At 35.2% G+C, this 20,409-nt stretch overlaps 1 long non-coding RNA gene across 1 annotated transcript in view; it reads right to left on the bottom strand.

Moving 5' to 3' along the window:
* Positions 1 to 11,214: 11,214 nt before the first annotated feature.
* LOC122240397 overlaps positions 11,215 to 20,409 on the bottom strand; it is a 62,244-nt gene continuing 53,049 nt past the window's right edge. Inside the window, exon 4 of the long non-coding RNA XR_006220080.1 lies at positions 11,215 to 11,313. This is a non-coding gene — a long non-coding RNA (uncharacterized LOC122240397). The remainder of the gene's footprint in view (positions 11,314 to 20,409) is intronic.

Here is a 20,409-nt window from a genome sequence, read left to right as displayed (position 1 = left end):
ATATTTTGAAATTGTGTGGCTTTAACTTATAATAGAGTAAATAGTGAGATATATTTTTATAAGTATATATAACAGTTCTTTCCTAACCAAGTCTTAAGAACTCAAAAGAAAGAGGTTCTGAAATTAAAGTTGGATAACCAGTGCTTTACATCATTCCTTTACCAAATAGCTCACTCTCAATTTTTCTTAGATCTTTATTTGATAGTTTATTAAAGATCATGTACCCTGATTAACATAAAAATGCATCCTTCTCCCCCGGATATATATCTTCTATCCTCATCCTTTGCTTTGTTTTTAAAAATGTATTAATTTACATGTATCTTATTTATTTTGTTTATGTCTCTGTGGGTGAATTTAAATTCTCTTATATGGCAGGAAAATAATGTGCCATAATTACCACTATAACATCTAGAAGAGAGCCTTGCTCGTAGATGTTTATAAATACTTTTGATTGACTTATTGAATATATAAATGAATGAATTTCAGTTATCGGTTTCATAGACTCTCTGACTTCCCTAATTAGCTAGAGCAAGGGCTTTTAACAATTTTGTGCCATGGACATGTCAGAGTATATTTTTCTAAAGGTTAAGAATACGATTATCATAAAATATTGAATGAACACCTGTCAAAATAGATCCAACTCATTAATGAGGTAACTAGCAGGAAGCCTAAACTGATTCAAAGGAATAGGAGTTGTACTGTTATTGGAAACAATACTGAATAAGTTTGCTGCTTAGATATAAAACTAGTTAATATTCTATACAGTAATAAAACCATATTTTGGGGAGCTTTATTTTTGCTGAAAGAAGATGCCAGATACAAATACATAAGTTTAAAGGCAAAATCACAAAGTTTGGGTCCTCTGTCAATAGTAGATAATGATTTAAATAAATAGTAACATTATTGATTCCCCCAGATAATGAAATATTCCTTAGATTGATCTGTTATTCCAAATTTTGGGTGATTTTCCTTAAGAGTCTTCCTTTTATGATCATAAGTAATCTTCAAAGATTATCCCTAATCCTAAAATGGCTGATTTCATTATGCTTTGACCTGATTATTTACGTGGATACACTGAGAAGTGTTAATTAATATAAGCCTCATAGAGCATACAGAGTTTGGCAAATTAATGCTAGAAAATTAACTTTTCTTTGGACATTTCATAAGGAATATAGATTTGGAATTTTAAAACCCACTCTATTTGCTCTTTTATTTTGACTCTAGAAAACGTAGCATAAGTAGATGTGGTGTATGTATATACAATGGAACATTACTCAGCCATAAAAAAGAATGAAATCTTGCCATTTGCAATGACACGGATGGAGCTACAGAGTATTATTGCAGCAGGATTCTCACAGAGAGTCGTGACACTGAGGCTTTGTAATTTCCAGGAAGCAACTTTATTTGTGTTGGCACTGCTCAGTTGGGTTCGTACTGGAAGAACTGAGCATACAATGTCATGTTGCATAGCTTTTTTTTATACATTTTTTTTTTTAAATTTCTTTGTCTCCCACTTATAGTGACATACACAGACATGTAGTCTGATTAAGTAGTTGCAGTTTACAAGGTCATGAAGGATGTTGTCACGTAGGCGCAAAGTCAGGTTAACTTGAAGATTTCTCTCCCTTTTTTTTCTCTCTCCTTAGGGAAGGGACCCTACCACATTAGGAGAAATAAGTCTGAGAAAGACAAATACCATATGCTTTCACTCATATGTGGAATTTAAGAAACAAAACAAATGAGCAAAGGGGAAGAAAAGAGAGAGGCAAACCAAGACCCTTAATTATAGAGAGCAAACTGATGGTTACCAGAAGGGTAACTATGGTAACAAGGGCAAACTATGTGAGGGCATAGTTTAAATAGGTGATGGGGATTAAGGAGCACACTTGTTGTGATGAGCACTGGGTAATGTATGGAAATGTTGAATCACTAAAATGTACACCTGAAACTAATATTACCCTGTATGTTAACTAACTGGAATTTAAACTTTTTAAAAAGAAGTCTCTTTATGGGGTGCCTTTGTGGCTCAGTTGGTTAAGCGACCGACTCTTGATTTTGGCTCAGGTCATGATCTTATAGTTCTTTAGAACAAGCCCCATATGGGGCTTTACACTTACAGTGTGGAGCCTACTTGAGATTCTCTCTCTCTGCCCAATCCCCACTTGTGTGTGTGCACACTCTCTCTCTGTCTCTCAAAATAAATAAATATACTTTAAAGAAAAAAGTCTCTTTATCTAAATTTCTTTCAATGTCTATAGATTTGATGAATTCTTTCCTCTTTGAAATCACCCAAATAATCTAAGATCTCTGACCTACCAAGAAATGATTTTTCTTGTTAGTTGTGGTACTGGCACATTGTAATTCATGTAAGTGCCAGTCCAGTTTGAATGAGAGTGTTATGAGTATTGGTTCCATACTTATGCTTCAATGGTGAACTTCTGAGGCTTATTACTAAGTGTAATAGTCCATTATGACTTTGATTCCACCATCAGTTTGTCAACTGTGTCTTGGTAAAAGCAATGATGGATTCTTTCTTTTTTCTAAAGTTTATTTATTTATTTTGAGATGGGGGTGAGGCAGAGAGAGAAAGAGAGAGAAAGAATCCCAGACAGGCTCCATCCACGCTGTTAGCACAGAGCCCAATGTGGGGCTGGTACCCATAAACTGTGAGATCATGACCTGAACTGAAATTAAGAGTCTGATGCTCAACCAACTGAGCCATCCAGGTGCCCCAGTAATGATGGATTCCTCCTGAACCTGTGAAATAAATGGATTACTATGAATAGTAAGAAGACTCAAAAAAGCATCGATTTCTAAATTCTGAGAGGTCAGTGAGAATCAGATACCGTATTTTAAATATCTCACTTCAACTTACAAAACCATAATCTACTAACTTGAAGGTAAGATATAGATTACTAAGAAAGTAAAAGGCTCTCACATATCCATCAGAAAATAGACCTTTAGAAATAATACTAATAGTAGTATGCCAAGAGAGATAACCACAATTAAATATGCCTCATTAATGTATTTGATTCTATGTAATTAATTCCTATTCTTCTGGATATGTTTTCTTGAAATCTTCTGTTTTTGGACTAAAATGATTCCTGGAAATCATAATTCAGTCCTCTGGGCAGTCTGAAAATTGTCTGAGCAATGTTCACTTAAACTCTGAAGTCGGTACCCATGAGTCTATTTCTAGAATGATTACTTGGTATAGTCCTTTCAATGAGTCTCTGATACTGATTCATTTTTTGCATGCAGTGTGTAGCAAAGCCTTCAAGAAAACATGAAAGGAAAGAAGAAAGTTGATGATGACTGATGAATGGAAGTAGTTAATTTATTAGAGCAGCCAAAAATATCAGAATGAGGAGAGATCACCAAATTGTCAATAAAACTAGGTTCCGATTCATTGATATAACAAATGGAAAATAACTTACCCTGTGCAAAACAGATTCATGTACACATGTTCCTGGTCTTAGTGTCCAACACATTACATAGCATCTCTTTTTATTTAACCCTTTGAACATAACTTCGACTTCAACTCCTACCTGCCATCCTAAATTGGCCTATTGACACTATTGTTAAAGCAGAATAGTCTGTAAAAGACCTAGAATAAGGAAAACATTGAAAAACAAGAAAAAAATTTGAAGTTAGCCATCTGATTTCAAAGGTTGCTACAAAGTTACAGTAATCAAGACACTGTGCTATTGGCATAAGAATGGACATAAAGATGAATGGAAGAACATAAAGTCCGGAAATAGACCCAGGCATAAAAGATCTTTTCCTTTCCCATAGGTGACAAGATAATTCAAAGGGGAAAACATTGTTTTTTTAATACATGGTGCTGGACCAATAAGATATCCATTATGCAAAGAGAAACGAACCTTGATCTATATAAAACTTGAAATGACTCATAGACCTAAATGTAAAAGCTAAAACTATAAAATTTCTGGAGTAAAACATAGGGGAATCTTTGTGATCTTGGTTTAGGCAAAGTTTATGATCCATAAAAGAAAACATTGATAAATTCTACTTCATTGAAATAAAAACATTTGCTTTTGGGAAGTCATCATCAAGAAAATGAAAACACAAGTCACAAGTGGGGGGTATTTGAAGAGTTTGAAGATCATATATCTGATAAAGAGCTTGTGTCTCGAATGTACAAAGAACTCGTACACCTCAATAATAAGAAAACAAACCCAAGTAAAAATGGGGCCAAATATTTGAATAGACACATCACCAAAGATGATATATGGATGACAATAGGCACACAAAAAGATGCCCAGTATAATTGGTCATTATAGAAATTCACTTTAAGTCATATCTACTAGAATGGCTAAAATCCAAAGAAGACAATATGAAAGTTGATGAGGATGTGAACAAACTGGAATCTTCTGCCAAAAATGGAAAGGTCTGAGATTTTACCCTACTTGCAAGCTAACAAGTTATCTGCACATTTTGTGGATGCTGGCAGAAGACACAAGACCCCTGACTCTGAGACAAAAAGGATGGTTTATTATAATAATAGCAGAAGCCAGAGTATTATTTTATTTTTTAATCTTTATTTATTTTGAGAAAGAGAGAGAGAGAGAGAGAGAGAGAGAGAGAGAATGCAAGTGGGGGAGGGGAGGGGTGGGGAGAGAGAGAGAGAGAGAGAGAGAGAGAGAGAGAGAATCCCAAACAGGCTCCATATTGTCAGCAAAGAGCTCACTGCGGGGCTCAATCCCACGAGCTGTGAGATCCTGACCAGGGCTGAAATCAAGAGTCGGCTGCTTAATGACTGAACAACTCAGGTGCGCCCAGGTTGCTTTCTTAGACCAGTTCCTCCAGCTCTAATTCCCACAGAATGATGCAATGAAAGCTGGGTGGATGCTATGTGTACTGTTGTTTTTCTTTTTTAAAATCACACCTGAAGAGCCCTAAGCTTAGGAAATATAAATCTTTTATATTGGGCTGCAAGCAAATCTGCTGACCTTTGCCCCAGAGGGAGATAGTATTTTTATTATACTAGAGAGTAAACAAACATTCTCTTGGCTTTTTCAAGGAGGTTCACTATACAAACATACTTTAAAAAAAAAGATAGTCTGAAACAAAAGAGCAGTTATTTCTGCTGGCAAATGTGGAGAAACATGAAAGAGACATAAAAATTGTCTCCTAACACTTTCAAACATTACTGGTGAAAATGTAAAATGGTACAGACACTTTGGAGAAATTTGGCAGTTTTAAAAAAGTTAAACATACACCTACCATACAATTTGGTGAGTCTATTCCAAAATATTCACTTTTAAAAAGAACCAAAAAATGCCTATATTCATACAAAGACTTGTATGAACATGTGAACATTATTCATAAGAGCCCCAGATTATAAATCAACAAAGCTGGGTTTTTTTTTTTTTTAAAGAAAGCATGGAAAAAATACAGCAGTGTATCTAGAGTTCCAGGTTTTTATTTTTTTTCTACCTGGCACCATAACCATCTCCTCTCCTTTAGGCTGCCTGGCTGAGGCAAGCTGCAGATTCCAGTTACCATCTTACCACCAGGTTTAAAGTACTTACCCTGTTAATAGTTCTCAGCCCTCACTCTGCTTCAGAATCATCTGGAGAGCTTTTCAAAAATATGAGCACAGTATAAGCAATCCCCGAGTCCAAAAATCTGATCCAATCAGCTTGAGTACAGTATTCTTTTGTTTGTTCCCAGTTGATTTTAATGTGCAGCCAAAGCTGAGGAAAAAAAAAACCCAAAACGCTGCGGTATTTTTCCAGAATAATTTGGAGGCCATTTTGGGAGTCAGTATTGCTGGCACCTGCGATCACAGCCAGTCCCCAGTGAAACTGGTAGAAAGAAATTGAAGAGAAGGTTTTCACTACCTAATCAGTAAAGCTGTAGTTCTCAGCACAGGTGAGGGATTAGAGGGTTGTTTTCAACATTCCTTGGGGAGTTTTTCCAAATATGTGTACTTGGGGTGTTGTAGTTCCCCTACTGGATGCTGGAAATTCCCGGGCTACTTGTCACCTCTCTCCACCCAGATTACATGGACACACACTGCAGGGTGATTAAAGCCTCTTTCACCTTTAGGGGTAAAAGAAAAAGAGAAATTAAGATAGACCCTAGGGGCACCTGGGTGGCTCAGTCCGCTAAGTGTCTGACTCTCGGTTTCCGCTCAGGTCAAGGTCTCACAGTTCGAGAGTTCAAGCCCCATACCTGGCTCCACGCTGATGGTACGGAGCTGGCTTGGGATTCTCGCTCTCTCTTCCCCTCCCCTGCATGCTCTCTCTTTCAAAATAAATAAATAAACTTCAAAAAAAAAAAAGATAGACCCTATGACTTCAATATGTACAGAATGTACCTTATTTCCTGAAAGACACGAATACTTCATGTATTCAAATTTAATTTTTTTTAAATAGCAACCTACAGACATATTGATACTTGTCTTAACTAATAAGAAATTCAAAGATATATAAATAAAAAGTTAAAATTTACCCCCACCCTCTTCATTCTTACCCCTTGGTAGCTACTATAAAAGGCTGAGTTCTTTTCCTTTCACAATGCCTTTTATGCTCACACAAACATAAAAAATCATAAATGGGGTATTGTTAATGCTTTTAGTAATGATTTATCATGATTCACCTTAAATATGATCGATACATATTTCTTTCTGATCTCTTTCTATATATCTTTCCTTTAAATAATTGCATAATATGATTGTACCAACATTTATCCATTTATCCATATGTTTTATCTTTGATTGTTATTTGAATGTTCCCTGGTTTTTGCAACATTTGTTACATTAAATGTCACTAGATATATGGCCTTAGATGTTGGCACTTTTGTTTTTGTTGGATAGATTCCCCAGGTGGAATTATTGTGTCAAACGTGTGTATGCGTGTGTGTGTGTGTGTGTGTGTGTTTGATTTAAAGACTTGTCAAATATTTTTTAAAACATTGCAGCAGCTTGTACTGTATGTTTTTGTATTTTTAATTTTTGCCAGTTTGAACAGGGCTTAACATCATTATCCTGTTAATGGTTTGTAACTCTCATTATGCATCTCATTTTCCTTTTCCTTTTCCTTGACCACTAGGAGGATGAGTAGTTTTTCGGATGCTTGTTGACTATTTGGGTTTCTTCTATAAATTTCCTTAGCAAAAGGCTTGGTTTATTTTTCCCTCAGGTTCCTTTTCTTTTTCTTACTACTTTGTAAAAGCCTTTAAATAATAGGGCATTTGTACCTTTACCTATCATATCTGTTGCAATAGTTGCTCCTAATCACTTTCCTTTGACTTTGTTTATGGTGTTTTCCTCTTATGAAATGTACATGCAGCTTAATATGATGACCTTTTTCCTTCTAACTTTTAAATCTCTTGTGTTGTTGAGGAAGACTTTCCCCATCTAGAGATACGAAATTCTCTGATATTATTCTAGTGTTTGTATGGGTTTAACATTTATTTTTAAAGTTTTAAAATTGCATCTGGAATTTCCATTTGTATGGAGTAAAAGGTAGAGGTTTATCCTTGTTTTCTTCCAAAAATGTGACTCATTATGTCAACATACATTGTTATGAAACTCATTCCAAACTGGACTAAATTGTCTTGCTTGTCATTTATTAAATTCCTAAAATTTAATAAGTGCGTTTTTGGATGCGTTTTGGATGCTCTACTCTCTATACTATCTTTTTGTCTTTTCTTGTGTCTGCCTCAAACTGTATTGATTACTGTGATTTTATGTTACTATTCCTTCAATATTCTTATGACACTAAACTATAATTTTTAAGTCTGATAGGAGATAAATATACATATTTTTACTTGAATTTATATCATAGTTGAAGTCATGTAAAATGTAAAATGTTTCTAAGTGCTTCTGTTTTATGCTAGATTATTATGCAAATATAAGAATGTCTTTTTAAGTTAAAGTGCCATCCAAAGCCAGCAGAGGGAGTACAAGGTACTGTTTTACTGGCAAGGAATTAAAAATCATTTAGAAATATGTTCTTTTACCGATTTATGGAAGAAATTTAAGAATTAAAAATAGTCCATCAAATATCTTCACTGATCAAAGTTTACACCTACATAATCAAAACTTGTGTAAATATTTATAGGACCTCCATAAGTCACATAATTTAGAGGAGAGCCTAAATTTCCTTTTGAACAAGAAGAATTTTTGGCACAAGTTTATGCATACAATGAAGATAACATAAAATTGAAATAATATGTGGAGTATAGTAAATGGGATTCCGACTTATTTTTGAAACCCAAAGTCAGAAAAAAAAACCAGAGAAAATGATTATAGATGAGTTAATAAGTGTTGATTATTTTGTCATTTATTTTTTTATCACATGAACACGTTTCTAATACTTGAATGCACATATAAACAGATGAAAATCTTGAATGACTAACACTTCTGAACATTTTGAAGTATGTATGTATGTATGTATGTATTTATTTATTTTGAGTATGAGAAATTAGAAAACCCTGCAAACATGATAACCTAGAAGGGGGTTGACATTTTAGTAGGAACTTATACGTAGATAAATTTATATTGGATATTTTGAAAAAGCTGCGTTCTTCCAATGCAAGTTTTTGTCTGCAGCCTGCTGCTCTTTGATATTTATAAATATCAGAATGATGGAGACTGCTATGAAGTAGAAAATGCTTCACTGAACCTCTCAGTAGCAGTAATTCAATCAAGCAAAGGTTACAAAAGCCCTGTGGGCCACTTGTTTTGTGATAGCAGAGGTAGACCTGATTCTGTTGTATCAAATATTTTTTAAGCCAGGAAGCTCAGTGTTAAATTTAATGCTCTATCAGGGTAACTCGATTACCCTGAGTTTGATGTATCCATTTCATTTTGCTCCACATTTTGCTCTGTTTATTGTCAATACATATTATCTGCTCTGTGTGTGTGTGTGTGTGCACGTGTGTGTATTTACACAAGATGATAAATTATAAATAGAATTAAATATTGAAAAGTGTGTATTACAAGTAGAATTAGATATTAAAAATGTGTTGTTAGAATAATTTTAACATTTATTTTAAAGCTAATATATCTCAACTATATACACTTTGTAGCACAGCCAGAGTTAAATTTTGAAATAAATATCTAGACTGATATATTTTAACTATTATCATTGCTGAATTTTCTGTTTCTATTTTCAAAATATTTTACCTGAGAGGAGCATTTGAATTTTGAATTTTTCAAGAAACACATATTTAACTAATGTTAAGATTCCAGTCATCTTTCATGAAAAGTTGTAAGTGTCTTTGCAAAATGGACTTAATTGAAAACAGGTATAAAACAGCTAGAAAAAAATATACTAGATTATTCACCTTTTCTTGGAGATAGGAAATAAGTGAACATTACCTCAAAATGAATCATAAAGAAAAAAAAGTATATATTTTACTACCTAAACTTAAAAATATTTATGCATGTCAAAATAAACATAATCAAACTTAAAAGGCAAGTTCCAAATGGGAAAAAAAATGTTTGTACCACATATTAAAGGTTATAGATCACAGCTCAATATTGAAAAGAGCATACACTTCAAAACATAGGCCTTTCTTAAAACTACAAATGATTATTACATATACAAAAAAAATTCTCATCATAAAATGCAAATTTCAGGGGTGCCTGGGTGGCTCAGTCGGTTGAGAGTCCGACTTCGGCTCAGGTCATGATCTCTCAGTTCATGGGTTCGAGCCCCGCGTTGGGCTCTGTGCTGATTGCTAAGAGCCTGGAGCCTGCTTTGGATTCTGTGTCCCCCTTTCTCTGCACCTTCCCCGCTCATGCTCTTTCTCTCTCTGTCTCTCAAAGATGAATAAATGTTAAAAAAATAAAAAAAAAAGAAAATGCACATTTCAGATCATTACAGATTTTGTTTTTTAGTTTTTGTTTTAACCTTTCAGTATAGCAGTTAAAAACAATTGTATATAGTGTTTTAATTTGGGAAGTCATTTCTCATGCGTTTCTAGTGAGTGTCTATTCTGATGCAATCTTTCAGGCAGATGATATTTATCAAGAGGTTTAAAAATATCTGTGCACTTTGACTTGGTAATTGCATTCCTAGGAATTTATCCCTAAAGACATGTTCAGAAGCTGACACTTTACATTGACCCTTTCCTTTATCTGGAAGTTCTTTCTGGGATAATTGTGGATAGCTCCCTCACTGCCTTCTCATCCATCTTAACAGTCAACTATTCAGTAAGACCTTCCCTAACCAACCTATTTAAATTGCAAATCCCACCTTTACATCCCAAACTTCCTTATTCTATTCTTATTACTTTGCACATAACATCTTCTAACATACCCTATAATTTACATATTTATCATGTGTATTTTTCATTGGATAACAGGACTGAAATCTTTATCTTGTGCTGATGTCTTGTACCTCCAATTATCTGCAAGAGTATCTGGCATATAGTAGGTATTTAATAAATATTTATTGAATGAATGAATGAATGTCAAGGATTCTAGCCTTACTTATGATAGCAAAAGAAAAAAATGGGAAAAATTCCTGTGTGTCTGAGAATGGTTACATAAATCATAATTTGTTCACATGTGTGTTAGTTCCCTGGAATGGTCCTAACAAATCCCAACAAGTGCCCTCCTTAATGCCCATCACCCATTTAATCCATCCTTCTATCCCCTCCCCTCCAGCAACCTTCAGTTTGTTCTCTGTATTTAAGAGTCTCTTATGATTTGCCTTCCTCTCTCTTTTTATCTTATTTTTCCTTCCCTTCTCCTATGTTCATCTGGTGCATTTCTCAAATTCCACACATGAGTGAAATCATATATTTGTCTTTCTCTGACTGACTTATTTCGCTTAGCATAATACCCTCCAGTTCCATCCACATTGTTGCAAATGGCAAGATTTCATTATTTTTCATTGCCAAGTAGTACTCCATTGCATATGTATATATACAGGCTCTCTCTCTCTCTCTTTCAAAGATCATGAGCAGGGGAGGGGCAGCCAGGAGGAGTGGGGAGAAAGAGAATCCTAAGCAGACTCCACACCATCATCATGGAGCCCAACATGGGGCTTGAACTCATGAACCATGAGATCATGACCTGAGCCTAAACCAAAGTCAGATGCTCAGCTGACTGAGCCACTCATACACACACACACACACACACTCACACACACACTCACACACACACACACACATTGAATAAATAAACTTAATTTTATTTAAATTTGTGAATTAAAAAAGTCCAGAAGGAAATATATCAAAATATTAAAGAAAGTTTAATGCTGGGATGCAGGTTGATAGGAACACAAGTTGTCTTTTTCTCTTCAAGATTTCCACAGTTTCCCAAAATTTCTACAAAGAAAAGATTTTAATTTTTATATTTACAATTTTGAGAAAAATAAAAATGAAACAGTTCTTATAAACAATATATTGTGAAAGTAAGAAAAATTAAGTTTCAAAGTGACAGTGATTAATCATCTCTTTTATATCCAACACCATTAGGTTTATAAAACTTTCATGTCAATTTGCTCAGGAATATGTGTAGCTATTTTCAAGAAAAGATGAGAGGACGATTTTGCTGGAAAGCTTAGAAATTTCAAAATGAATTTTGAAGTGAGTGGATCTAATGCACTCATAGACTCCCTTGTTGTCTTAAGATTTTGTCAGTTTTAACATGTTGCATATTATATGACTTATCAAAGGCATATTAAATAGAAGGTTCTCCATTTTTCTTGATGCTTTTTGTTTTGCTTGCTTTTAAAATGTCACATGATTATGCTTACTTTTTTGGGTTCTCCCACTTACCTTTATCATTAGCTAATTAATTAAACACTTAAACAAGTATTGATTGAGTGCTTCTCATGTCCGAAGCATTGTAATCAGTGAGCTTGAATTTGGGAGAATATCAGTTCTGGATTTGGGACCAGGTGCTTACACAGGGGCCTTGTGTTGGGGCTGTCTGATGAACTTACATCCCCTACATTCCACCTTCATAGCACATACATGGCCACTTCCTCTGAGCCCAATAGGCTCCACAATAGGGTCTGGCCTATGCTAGGATTGGATGGGAGCTTTGGAGGGAAATGTCGCAAATATGATTGTCACAGAGATTACTGGGGTCTTGTCTTCATTTACTAGCACTTTGCTTGAGTGGTGTTGGTTCAAAACCTCAAGAATTTCCGAGGTGAAATCTGAAACTGGCCCCCATACAGGAAAGGCAAGGAGAGACCTAAGAAAGACAGGCAACTATAGATTGGCAGGGGCAGTTTTAATAAGCAAGGGCACTTATCTATGAAGCTTGTCTTGGGTGGCTTCAAGACAAGCAGATCTCTGCACAAGCCTCTTAAAAGTTTATAAAGAGACCCTAACTGGGTTTAATCATGTCTAGATGTTCTCAGTAATGCACTTCTCTTTCAAGGTTGCATCCTTGAAATGGCACCAGCTATGGAACGGTTGGGCAGAACACACATTCCAAAAACAGAGGATGAGGTGAGGAGCACCTGATTGTCTAGGTCCAGCTTGGAATCAACTGGTGGTCACATCCTCTAAATGATCTCCTCCAATAACCAGAGTCCTATGTACAAAAAACCAGTGTAGAAGCATATTCTCCAAGGTAATTGACCTTGTCCATTAGAAAATTCTGGGAGGAGAGTAAAGATATGGAATTCAAAAATTAATGAATGATTCCCTTTGTATTATTTTGATTCTAATGGTTAAATGCTATTTTATGCAATTGGTAATGTTTCAATTAGTGATATATATGTAAGAGATTTCCCTGAGGCATAGAGTGCAATGCAATCAAATATACTTCAAATACTTTTGTATTTATTAATAAACATGAATTCATTGAAGCAAGGAAGAACTTGATTTGTAAACCTTACCTACATTATTGGAGGCACAAATGAAAGCTATTCCTAAATTTCCTAATTGTTCTGTCCTGCTGTGGACACTAACCAGTAATAGGCCTTTTAGCATCAACATGAACACTTCCATTTTGAATCTCATTTAGAAGATGATCCCTCCAGGTATTTAGCAACCCTTTTTGTCACTTCGACAATCTATCTAGTGTACCTCTAGAGAAATCTACTGGATTGCCTCTCAATTAGCTTTTTAAGTCCGTTTCTCCAAAAGCTATTTAGCACATCGATGTTCCCCAGAAGCTACTTGTATCAACTCACATTTAAACTGGTAAAAAGAGCCACTTGCCTTGTCTTGATGGAATGCCGAGTAGGACTCTTTTTATGACTACCGGGGCTGTGGGGAACCCATCCAGTGAGTGTCAGTCATGCGTGGGGAAAACAAGGAAGTCCCTGCAAAAGTTCTGTCTTAAGCTCACTCTCTGGTTCTCCCATTCACCTTTGATAATGTCTGTAAATTATAACAGGGAAGTTTAAAGATTAAGATAGATGACCTAAATCTTTTTTGCATGCAATCTCTCATGGCTTCTGGAGGTAGACATTTACTAGAAGGAAGAATGACGTTGAGACCAACCCTTTGACTTATTTCCACACTCATGTTTTCCAACGGTTAGATTTTTTTGTAGGTTATTTTTGATGAAGCATGACTACTTCTACCCAGCAATTAAGGATGGTGAACTATATCCTGGATGAAACACTCTTCAGTCAGGGCTATGCTATAGTCATGTATATCCATCATTTGCCTGCCATGTCAAATAATTTTAATCAAGTTTTCTTCGATGCACCTAGGTTCAAGTCCCAGCTACTTGAGCCGGGCCAGCCATTTAAGGTGGCTGAAGCTTGTTGTTTTCTAATTTGTAAAACAGATTTTAAAAGTTACTATTCCTCCAGTTTATGGATGATTTTGTGTGGATGATTTTGTGTGGAAAAACAGTTATTGCTGTGTACATACGCTAAAAGTATTTATAGACCCTGCAATCTCAAGTTTATGAGATGAAGTTAAGAGGTGGTTAGAGTACTCAGTTTGAGTGCTGACAAGTGATGTAGATGTATTATATTGTCATTTTGCTCAATTTAAATTTTCTTCATAGCCCTTATGTCATACATACATTTTTTTTTTTTTTGGTTTTAGAATATTTTTCTAACTAGTTCATAACATTTTCTAAAGTAAAGACCTTGCCTGTCATGTTCCCAGATGAATCCCAAGCACTTAAAGTCTGGCACTCAGTAGACATTCAATTATTTTAAAAATAAATCAATACCACCACATTGCAGAGAACCACTCATCACCAGGTCGCTATCTGCTAATGTTTATGGCCAGTTAATATTTTTTAATCTACTTGAGACTAGAGATTATGAGTGATAAAAAAATCACAGTTTTAATATCCTATGTAAATAGCAAAGAAAAATATTTTAAAATATTGTGTATAGACAAGTATGATTTGCTACTGAAAATTAAGGGATTATACAAGAATATATAATTATTGAATCACTATCTTTAAACAAATTTTTTTTTAACATTTATTTATTTTTGAGACAGAGAGAGACAGAACATGAATGGGGGAGGGTCAGAGAGAGAGGGAGACACAGAATCTGAAACAGGCTCCAGGCTCTGAGCTGTCAGCACAGAGCCCGACACGGGGCTCTAACTCACAGACTACAAGATCATGACCTGAGCCAAAGTCGGATGCCTAACCGACTGAGCCACCCAGGCACCCCTGAATCACTATTTTATGGTAGGCAGTGTGTTCTACTTCCGATCATTAAACTTAACCTTTGTATAATTAATATCATACTCTTATTTATGTTACATTTTCTAAGAAACCGATTTCATTATTTGATATTTAAAAGCATTATTGTCTCTCCTACTAAGATAAAAATTTTTTGAATGGAATCTAATAAATATATAACAAAATCTTATCTTTAATCAGTATTTTCAAATACTGTTTCATGTTTATTCAAGCATGCACTAAAGTAGTTGGCATATTTTTGGCAGTTCTGGTCAAATTACTTTGTTTTTTCAGAAATGTTTAAACCAAACTGACAGTTTGGATTATCCAACAGCCTCTAACCATGATTCTCTAATTTTTTCAAACTATGAACCAAATAATATTCTTGGTTATAAAATTAATCAAACAAAGGTTGTCTCCCAGAATTGTTACTTTCCAACTGGAGAATGTATGGAAACAGTTTTCCTTAAGAAAATGTAGTGTTGATATAAACTGTTCCTGAATGTTTCATGTTATGGATCTTAAAAAAATCTCTTCTCTTCTTTCCTCTCTTGTCCTGTCCTCTCCTCCCCTCTCCTCCCCTCCCCTCTTCTCTTCTCTCCTCTCTTCTTTTTAATTTTTTATTTAAATTCCAGTCAGTTAACATACAGTGTAATAGTTTCAGGTGTATAATATAGTGATACAACACTTCCATATATCACCCTGTGCTCATCACAAGTGCACTCCTTAATCCCTATCACCTTTTTAACCCATCCCCCCACCCACCTCCCTTCTGATAACCATCAATTGATTCTCTATAGTTGAGTGTCTGTTTCTAGATTCTCTCTGTTTCCCTCTCTCTCCCCCTCCCCTGCTCATTCTCTCTCTCTCTCTCTTTCTCTTAAAATCAATAAATAAAGTTTAAAAAAAAGAAGGTGGGGGGAGTGCCTGAGTGGCTGAGTAAGTTAAATGTCTGACTTTTGATTTTGGCCCAGGTCATGATCTCAAGGTTTGTGGGTTTGAGCCTGTGTGAGGTTCTGCATTGACAGTGCAGAGCCTGCTTGGGATTCTCTTTCTCCCTCTCTCTGTCCCTCCCTGCCCCTCTCTATCAAAATTAATAAAGCTAAAAAAAAAAAGAGTCTGTTTCTTGGTTTGCCTCTCTCTCCTTTTTAAGCTTTATCTTCTATTTCTCTGTCTCAATATCATTATACATTCTAATAATTTAGTCTCTGGCTGATATGATTTTTATTTTAATAATTTAAAATTTTAATTTAATTAATTAAGTTTGTTCATTTGGCACTTTTTCAGCTCTTAAAAAAGGATCTTAGGGGTGCCTGGGTAGCTCAGTGGGTTAAGTGTCCGACTTCAGCTCAGGTCATGAATTCATGGTTCATGAGTTCAAGCCCACGTCCGGCTCTGTGAGAACAGCTCAGAGCCTGGAGCCTGCTTCAGGTTCTGTGTCTCCCTCTCTCTCTGCCCCTCCCCCACTCATGCTATCTCTTTCTCAAAAATAAATAAACATCAAAAAAATTTAAAAAAGGATTTTATTGTTTTTTGTTTTTGTTTTGGCCAAAAAAACTTAAAAAAACTGATAATTCGTTTTCATTAGTGCCTGCTTAGATGAATGGGATTCAATTTTTTTAAATTTGAGAAAAAGATCCAAATTCTCTAATACCATCATCTTACTTTTTTTTAGTATTGTGATAGTAATTCCAAGTCTAAAATAATTTTGTGTCTCCGTATGTTATATGATGGGGAAGAAAAAGCAAGGCCCTCTAATATGAGAAACTACTTCTGTATATCGTGTTAGAGTCTATATTATATTTTACTTGATAGAGAAATATTAAAGAATTAACTGGTATCATTGCCTTAATTAAAGTCCTGTTGAGTGGTGCCTAGGTGGCTCAGCTGGTTAAGCGTCTGACTTTGGCTCAGGTTATGATCTCATGGTTGGTGGGTTTGAGCCCTGTGTCTAGATCTGAGCTGACAGCTCAGAGTCTGGAGCCTGTTTCAGATTCTGTGTCTCCCTTTCTCTCTGCCCCTCCCCCGCTTGTACTTGCTCTTGTGCTCTCTGTCTCTCTCAAAAAATAAATAAACAATAAAAAGACTTTAAAAAAATATTTGAAAAAAAATTCTGTTGATTGCAAACAACAAAAATCAACTTGAGCAAATTTAGGAAAAACAGGAAATTTGATGATACATATTGATTTATCCAATGGAAAATGGCATCTAGGGCTCTCAAATGACTAGAGGCAAGATCAAGAAAGCCAACAGAACTCCTAATCTGTCACTTTTCTCTGGTTTACTGTGAACATCTGCCTTACTTTTTCTTTCTTTGTAGACTGACTTCTGCTTCTCCATGACCAGGTTGAAAAAACAGTTACTCACTGATATTATTTCCACTACCCTAATTGTATGGCTCTGACCTTCAATTCCAAGTTCTTGGTAAAATCTTTATTTACTTATTTTTAAAAAATGTTTATTTTTTATTTTTGAGAGAGAGAGAGTGTGTGCGTGGCGGGGGGTGGGGTGGGACAGAGGATCTGAAAAAGAAGCAGGCTCTGTGCTGACACCAGTGAGCTCGATGTGGGGCTCAAACTCACCAACCATGAGATCATAGCCAGAACAGAAGTCACTCAATCAACTGAGCCACCCAGGTGCCCCAGAAGCTTTATTTATTAATTTGGCTTTGACATTGTGGTAATCATTATGCTATTCACCACATATTTCTATCTTTCTACTTTGCAAGCATGAGAGAGGATTGTACCTCTCCTAGCTCTGTGTAGTTGGGTGATATCATGTGATTTATTCTGGTCAATGAGGTGTGAGCAGTAGTGATGTGTGTCCTTTAAATACCAGGAAAAGACTCTCTAGAGTGTGCTTTTCCTCTGCCTTGATGATCAGCAATAGTTAATGGATGCTTCGTCAGCTTAAGTTCCTGGAATGAAGATATACCAGATTAGGGTTTCCATGCATCCCTCAATGGAGCAAGAAATAAACATTTATTGCTTTAGGTCACAGAGACGTTGAGTTTCTTTGTTATCTCAGCATAGCCAAACTTGTTTTGACTAATATATAAATATACTTGGAATTGCATTAGATTTTCAATATTTTCATTTAGTTTTGATCTGTTATTTAAAACTCCTCCCTAGCCCAGGGCTTCACTCTGGTTTACCCTATACTCACATTATTTGCCTGACCTGGCTCAGTACCCATTTTATCCTGTCATGCTGTGTTGGTGCTGTAAAAATTCTCAGAGGACATATAGACATGGCATTAAAATGTGTTGGAATAAACACTGGTCCAGGAGTTAGAAGACATGCATTCTTTTACTTATTATTCAGCTATGTAACTATGTGGAATTTTATAATTTTGAGACTGGGTTTCTTCACATGAAAATGAATATATTATACTCTACCTCAGTTACAGTATATAAAGAGTAAAATACTGTATTCTATAATTGTAAGTAAGTTATTGCTCTGTATCTATGTATGTGTCATCTCTATATAAATTGCTTACATGTATTTCCGAGGGTATAGCTGTGCATTATTTCACTTGTTCAATCTAGTCAATAAATATACAAGTGTATAAATTCATAAATGAGGACAATGACATGTAACAAATTCATGGCAATTCCTTTTAAATATCTGAATTGCTTCTAAACCTTTATTCCTTAGTATTTCTTAAGTTATGCTTCAACACAGTGATAAAACCAAACAATAACAGTTAGAGAATTCTAGTTACATACTTTAAAACAGGATGCATCATGTCCAACCAGTGATTTAATTCTGTTGCCTGTTTCATGGCAATGGGAGCACTAAGCCTATGCCCATGTAGCTTTGTTTCTGGTTGCGTGTTGAGATTTGAGAGGCAGAAGCAATCTTTGTGTCTCCCTTGACTGTTATTCTGTGAGAAACAAATTCATGGAGAGATGAGATCCTTCCACTGTTGCTTCTCAGACTCCATCCTCCAACTTCTGGTACTGAGGCACACACAGGGAGACGGTAAAGATGGCTCCCTAATGTCAACATCCCAATGTCCCCTGAAGTTGGAGTTTATGTTCTTGAAATCAGTTGTTCCAGTCGTGGATTCAGAGGTGGTAATTCCCCAGTGGGTCAGTTCTATCCTGTTTTTTTAATTTCTGGAGGCACAGTGCAGAGCTTGCTCCTACAGACTTCATAATGATCCTGTAATTTCCTAACATGTATTTAATTTATTCTTACATAAGATCTCTAGAGCAATGGTTCTCAAACTTTAGTGTCCTTCAAAAGGACATGATGGACTTATAGAAACACAGATTACCTAGCTCCATTCTCAGAATTTTTGATTTATTAAATATGGGAGCAGGATACAAGATATATATATACAAGATATATATATACAAGATATATATATACAAGATATATATATACAAGATATATATATACAAGATATATATATACAAGATATATATATACAAGATATATATATACAAGATATATATACATACACAAGACATATATATATACAAGATATATATATATATACAAGATATATATATATATATATATATATATATATATATATATACATACACAACATATACAAGATATATTAAATATGGGAGCAGGATACAAAGGTCTTTGCTGAACAAGAGACCACACTTTAATAACTATAGACCTAGAGTATTTTCTGCTTCCTACCCAGAATCTGTAATAAAATAAGCCTTGTCCCTGAATGTGTTAAATAATCCAGGCTAGTCACAATTGTTTCTCAAAAGTCCGATAACTTGATTAATTGTTGCATCCCAAATGACGACTATTAACTGGATTTGCAAAAGAGGTATATTAAGAGGTGTTAGTACAGCTTTAATAATAAGTGAGGTATGCTAGATCAGTTTATGTTGAATACGTATTTTTATTCTTTGGTATAAAGACAGTGATGTCATATACTAACATTATCATACTGTAACATACTTTTTCCCTTCTGTCTGCATATCAGTTCAGTACAGACAGGTAATACTTTTGTCACAATAGAATTTATCTATAAATTTGGTTTTGAAAAGAGAAGCTTAAATAGAACTATAAGATTAATCATCTTTTCATATTGTGTATATTAATCTTATTTTTTTCCCTAAGTTTTATTTATTTATTTTGAGAGCGAGAGAGAGAGAGATGGGGAGTGGGGCACAGAGAGAGGGAGAGAGAATCCCAAGAACCCCCGTGCTGTCAGCACAGAGCCTGATGTAGGGCTTGATCCCACAAACTGTAAAATCATGACCTGAGCCAAAACCAAGAGTCAGACACTTAACAGACTGAGCCTTCCAGGCGCTGCTTTTCTTCTTCTTTTTTTTAAGTTGTATTTATTTGTTTTGAGAGACAGAGAATCTTCTTATTTGAAATTTTAGCTTAATCATCAATCATCTATTTAACTTAGTTTAGCCCAATACTTTTTACATTGAAGATTTTGAAGCCCAGGGGCACCTGGATAGCTCAGTCAGTTAAGTGTCCAACTCTTGATTTCAGTTCAGGTCATAATCTCACAGCTTGTGGGACTGAGCCCTCTGTTGGGGGCTGCACTGACAGCATGGGGCCTGCTTGGGATGCTCTCTCCCTTTATCTCTGGCCCCCTCCAAAATAAATAAATAAACTTTAAAAAAATAAGATTTTGAGGCCCAAAGATGTAAGCATTTAGAGAAAGAGCTGAAGGTACATTCTTTATATTTTCATACCTAGTCCTGTTTTCTTTTCATTACTACTATCAATTCTCTCTGAAGTGTGGGCTTCACTGTGACCTCTTTCATGTATACATGTATTCAAATTAGCAACGGAAAATTTTTGCAA

Source organism: Panthera tigris, chromosome B4 (assembly GCF_018350195.1).
Source record: "Panthera tigris isolate Pti1 chromosome B4, P.tigris_Pti1_mat1.1, whole genome shotgun sequence".
Classification (NCBI taxonomy): Eukaryota; Metazoa; Chordata; class Mammalia; order Carnivora; family Felidae; genus Panthera; species Panthera tigris.
This window is presented reverse-complemented; position numbering and strand designations above follow the sequence as displayed.